General features: G+C 46.7%; 1 protein-coding gene across 5 annotated transcripts in view; it reads left to right on the forward strand.

Annotated features, from left to right (window-relative positions):
- Positions 1-6,000, forward strand: part of arhgap12b (Rho GTPase activating protein 12b) — an 86,304-nt gene that overhangs the window by 47,270 nt on the left and 33,034 nt on the right. The gene's annotated exons all lie outside the window — the stretch shown is intronic.

A 6,000-nucleotide genomic window follows, 5' to 3' on the forward strand; every position in this document is an offset into this window, starting at 1 on the left:
GGAAAACATACCCTGACTAGCGGTATTGCTGACCATTTGAGATTCATCCGAGTTAAGACTTTTTGAAAAAACAACCAACAGGCCAGTTTTATTTGCTTTCAGGTCAACCTGACTATAACGACACCCTCACTACTACACCACTGACAATGTGCAAAACATGTCTTGTTTAAGCTTCATATCAACCATCAGATTGGCTTCCATAGAGAACTGTCAGCCATGTCTAGCTTCGCTCATGTCGTGCTGTGTCGTGTCGTGTCGACTCCACTCCGTTTCAGCCCACTCTTGCCTACCTTTTTACCCATCAACTCCCAAATGACAACGGCACGGGGAAAAGGTAGAGTGATCAGTACTTGTTGTTGCTGTTTCTGCCATGTGACTGATTAAATGCTCTCCGTACTGAACATCCTCGTTGACCTGAAAACCTGGGCCTCTCTACAGAAATAGCACACCTTTCATTGTTATTATGTATGGAGGATGCATACGATGAGACCGAAAGCCACGCTGATGGAACTCTAGCTCTATTGCAGAGCAGCAGTTATTTCCACTACACTGTGCTCTGTGAACTATACACATACAAGCAATACATAACCTGGGATTTAATGTGATTTGTTTATTAATTCATGTTTGTTATGTTTATTTATGTTTATTGTATATGTACATAAACTGGAAACTGTTACTGTGTAAGCCACACATGATATGTACAATGCAGTGTTACTAATGGAAGACTAGGTGAATCTTACTTTGACCTGAAAACCTGGGCCTCTTCACAGAAACGAAATGGAATGCCTTTTATTGTCACTGTACATGTGCAATGTAAACTGCACACACATGCATTGTACACTATGCATAGGTACATTGAGATTGGAAGCATTGCTTCTGTTTAGAAATAGATAGGCGTGTTGTTGTTTTAGTACCTGTTGGGCATTTTAATACCTGTTTTGCCTGTCGTGCATTACATTTCATTCTGGCAGTATCTCCTGGTGATGTACAAACTGAGTGCTTAATTTTTGCATTTTTTAGGACACAGTCTGACCCTCTTACGCAGCTTTGGTAAAGTGGGAATAATAAAACCACAGTTTGCATACCACAGAGTCTGGAGCACGCCTGCCTTTAGTGCACACTAGCAGTCACAACACCACAACACATCACAGACAGTCAGCAGGGGCAGAGCTCATAGTGCTTAGCAGAGAGAGAGAGAAAGAGAGAGAGAGAATTGCAGAAAACAGGAAGAGATGGAGAAACAGAGAGAAAGAGAGAAAGGGAGAGATTAGTGGGAGGAAGAGAAAGAGATGGCATTTCAGAAGACCGACAAAGAGAGGCTGAGAGGGGGCAATGACTGGTGTACTAGGTTGACAGGCAGTCAAAATGCCAAATGGCTTTCTACAGCAAATGCTCGCTCTGCCCTCGAAAGACTGTACGTACATAAGCAGGAAATTCATATTTCACTGCATGAGAAGGACAAGATGTACCCATGAATATCCAGACACACACACACACACACACACACACACACACACACACACACACACACAGGCTCCCCTGATTAGTATGTGTTTTGATCTAGGCAAAATGTGCACGTGCCGCATTTGCGCATATTTGGGACAAGAGCTCTCAACAGGATTTAAGCAACTGGATTTTGGAGAAAAGAAAAACGCACACACACACACACACACCGTCTTCACAAAGCTTTTGGAGCACAGTGGGGTAGGTGGGTGTACAAGCAGACAGGCACATGCGCGCACACTTCACAACGCGTTCTGAGCAGACTGGGGGGGGCGGTGGTTGTACACACTCACGCACGCACGCACACACACGCGCACAGCCGCACACACACACACACACACACACACACACACACACACACACACACACAGTGACAGACGTGCGTGCGTGCGTGTGTGTGTGTGTGTGTGTGTGTTTTTGGCTCCAGGCATGTATACCAGAACAGACTGGGACCCAGGCAGAGAGAGAGAGAGCGAGATAATTAATTATTCATATCGATAAGTCACCACGCAGCAGACAGCCAATAAGCACACAGATCTGAGATGCCACCTCTCTCTCTCTCTCTCTCTCTCTCTCTCTCTCTCTCTCACAGGTTGTTACAGTCTAGGAAATGTCTGCGTGCTCGTTACTCTGCTGGGGGATAAGATTGCATATTTTGATTGCAAACTAACCGAGAGACTGTGTGCACTAGAACGAACTGTTAAGAGCCTACAGTGCCCTCAGAGAGTGTAACTTAATGCACTTGAGGAACCTGTCAGGCAAATGGAACTAACAGGGTCCGACAGAACCATTCAAGTAAACTCTTCATAGTGGGCCAGTTTTTTGTTCGTGTTTGGTCTGCCTGTGTGTGTGTGTGTGTGTGTGTGTGTGTGTGTGTGTGTGTGTGTGTGTGTGTGTGTGTGTGTGTGTGTGTGTGTGTGTGTGTGTGTGTGTGTGTTTACTGGTCTGTTTGTCTTGACCTTGTCGTGACTGGGTCAGCTATGAATGGCTCGAGCTGAATTTATTGCTACTGTTGGTGGTGGTGGCATGCTTGTTGCATTCAATGGCTTTGTGTGTTGTCGGAATGTGTGTGTGTGTATGTGTGTGTCTGTGTGTGTGTGTGTGTGTGTGTGTGTGTGTGTGTGTCTGTGTGTGTGTCTGTGTGTGTGTCTGTGTGTGTGTCTGTGTGTGTGCTGCATGTGAGTGCAAGTCTCAGATGTGATAATGGATCCTGACTGTGTGCAGTGAAGAGGAAATGAAGGATAAGAGGGGTCACACACACACACACACACACGCACACGATACACACACAAACACACACACACACACACACACACACACACACACACACACACACACACACACACACACACACACACACACACACACACAGGCACGAAATATGTCCATCACACACGCGCGCGCTCGAAATATGTCCATCACTCACACAGACACACACTTAGAACATGTGCATCAGACACACACACACACACACACACACACACACACACACACACACACACACACACACACACACCTGAAACATGTGCATCCTCGTCCCTCATACACACAGATTTAAGCGAGCTGTTTGGAGGGGAAGAAGAATGCTAGATTGGATTAAGAGGATCTGCAAGAGAGGCAGATAGAGGAGAGAGGGGGATGAGAGAAGGGAAGAGAAATAGAAAGAGGAGAGGGAGAGAGAGAGAGATGGAGAGAAGAAATTGAAAATGACAGGGAGGGATAAAGCGTGAGAGAGGGGTCGGGAAGAGAGAGGGCGAATGAGAGCTCGTGAGAGAGAGATGAAGAGAGGGAGAGGTGGACTAAAGCAGGAGCGAGAGAGGAGAACAACAAAGCGGAGGGGAAGATAAAGAAAGGTATAGAGGGAGGAAGAGAGAGGTAGGGAGAAATGGGTGGAGAGATAAGGGGGGGGGGGTAGATGACTACGCAGCCTGACTTTTTTTTATTCCAGTCATCCAGCCATGACTTAAATCCCCTGCACCATGTGTGTCTGTGTGTTGCGTGACCATGTTATGTAAGTTCCTCATACATTCTTACGCAGATACCAAGGGCCCTCTCCAGTGGTTAATATGCACACACACACACACACACACACGCTCAGACAAGACTGTCTGCACCACAGCAACGGAACTCTTTGCTGTCCCATCCCTCAGCAAACACCTCAGATGTGTGTGTGCTCTCGCTCTCTTGCTCTCTCGCTCTCTCGCTCTGTCAGTCTCTCTCTCTTTCTCTCTTCCTCTCTCTCTTCCTCTCTCTCTCTTCCTCTCTTCTCTCTCTCTCTTCCTCTCTCTCTCTTCCTCTCTCTCTCTTCCTCTCTCTCTCTCTCTCTCTCTCTCTCTCTCTCTCTCGCTTGCACAGACAGAGTGCACATACACCTACTGTACACGGTTTAACAGATAGTGGCGGGGGGTGGTGGGGGGGCGACTGTAAAAAATCAAATCAGTCCATGGCCTCTGGATAGCACATTTTGTTCAGCATGCTTATTCCTAAACCCGATAATTGTTCTAAAAAAGCGGGAGTTTCAAGATACTGCTACTGATGGGGACAGATTTTTGAAAGACAAGCCTAGATTTTTTACCCCGTTTTTTTTTTTCCCTTGTGGGCACCCTCAAATTGTGCTGCCATAATATTTGCAAGCACCTTTATATTGCGGATATGTGTGAGATCTGAGTTGGTGAGATTGGGAGAACCCTGAAGTGGTCTGTGTGTGTGTTATGATAGGGAGACACCTACTGGTCAAGTGGGTGTATGACACCCGTTCAGTGCAGCAGTGCCTTTGTCTGTGTACACAAGAACAGCATGTTCATTGCCACTCAAAGCGTTTTCTTCCATTTCTGACTAATGTGCCCAGGACGACACATATTTTTTTGACATTCAGACATGCAAACAAAGACACTGTGCCCACTTGTACTGTACATACTGTACTCACCTTCATGCCTGTCCTTGTGCAACACTCCCATTGACTTCCATTCTAATACAGCTGAAGAATGATACACTCTGCCCACTGCAAATGTGGCCTTTTTTTACCCATATGTGCACAATTTACACACGCATACAGGCACGCATGCGCGCACACACAGACACACACACACACACACACACACACACACACACACACACACACACACACACACACACACACACACACACACACACACACACACACACACACACACACACACACACACACACACACACACACACAAACAAGCTCTGTGTTATGTGATGATGATCACACGATCACTCTACTACACTAAAACCATGTTGATGACAATGGATGATAGTGCTGTGGTGGCCACCAGATAGATTAGTCCACATTGAGGAACTTAGAACGTGGAAACCTCGCGGCCGGGGAGGGCCTACTGACTGTCACTTCCTAGGTGTGTGTGTGTGTGTGTTTGAGAGAGAGAGAGAGAGAGAGAGAGAGAGAGAGAGAGAGAGAGAGAGAGAGACAGAGAGACAGAGAGAGAGAGAGAGAGAGAGAGAGAGAGAGAGAGGGAGAGAGAGAGAAAGAGAGAGAGCAAGAGAGAGAGCGCAAGAAAGCGAGAGAGAGCACAAGAGAGAGCACAAGAGAGAGAGCGCAAGAAAGCGAGAGAGAGCAAGAAAGAGAGAGAGAGCAAGAAAGAGGGAGGGAATATCGTGTTACAGCATTACAAGAAACGTCCAGTATGAAGGAAGGAACAGGTTGTGAATGGGTGTGATCTGTGAGGCACTTGAGTTTGGCCAGGGTGTGTGTAGTGTACTGCATTTACAATACGGCTGTGGGAGAGGACGAGTGTAGTGCAGTAACCTGTACGGTTTTGTGAGTATAGGAGTAAAGTCAGTGTGTGTGTGAGAGAGTGTGCGTGTGTTAGCCACGATGATGCGTCGATTTAGCTTCTTCAAGGGCTACCGTAAAGACAGTGAGGACGATGATGAAGTGTTTGCTACCAGCCCCGGGCGCCAGGTACACACACACACACACACACACACACACACACACACACACACACACACACACACACACACACACACACACACACACACACACACTGGTACTGAAAGAGAATATGCAGAAAGTGTTTTTATGTTACTGCTCATTTAAGTACACACTGGCAGGCGCCAGGTACACACACACACACACATACACACAAACTGAGGTACTGAAAGAATATACAGAATGTGTTTTTATGGGTTGATTTTTAAGATTGCATACACACATTTGCATTCTTAATGAAAAGGAATTTGTGTGTTGTGCGAGGGAGCGTTTTTGTGCCCACGCCTGTGCATTCGTGTGTGCGTGTGCGTGTGCGTGCATATCGTGTGTGTGTGTGTGTGTGTGTGTGCATATCATATGTGCGTGTGTGAGCGCGCATATCATATGTGTGTGTGTGTGTGTGTGTGTGTGTGTGTGTGTGTGTGTGTGTGTGTGTGCATATCATATGTGCGTGTGTGTGTGTGTGCATATCATATGTGCGCGCGTGTGTGTGTGTGCATATCGTGTGTGCATATCGTGTGTGT

Source organism: Engraulis encrasicolus, chromosome 9 (genome assembly GCF_034702125.1).
Source record: "Engraulis encrasicolus isolate BLACKSEA-1 chromosome 9, IST_EnEncr_1.0, whole genome shotgun sequence".
NCBI classification, from domain to species: domain Eukaryota; kingdom Metazoa; phylum Chordata; class Actinopteri; order Clupeiformes; family Engraulidae; genus Engraulis; species Engraulis encrasicolus.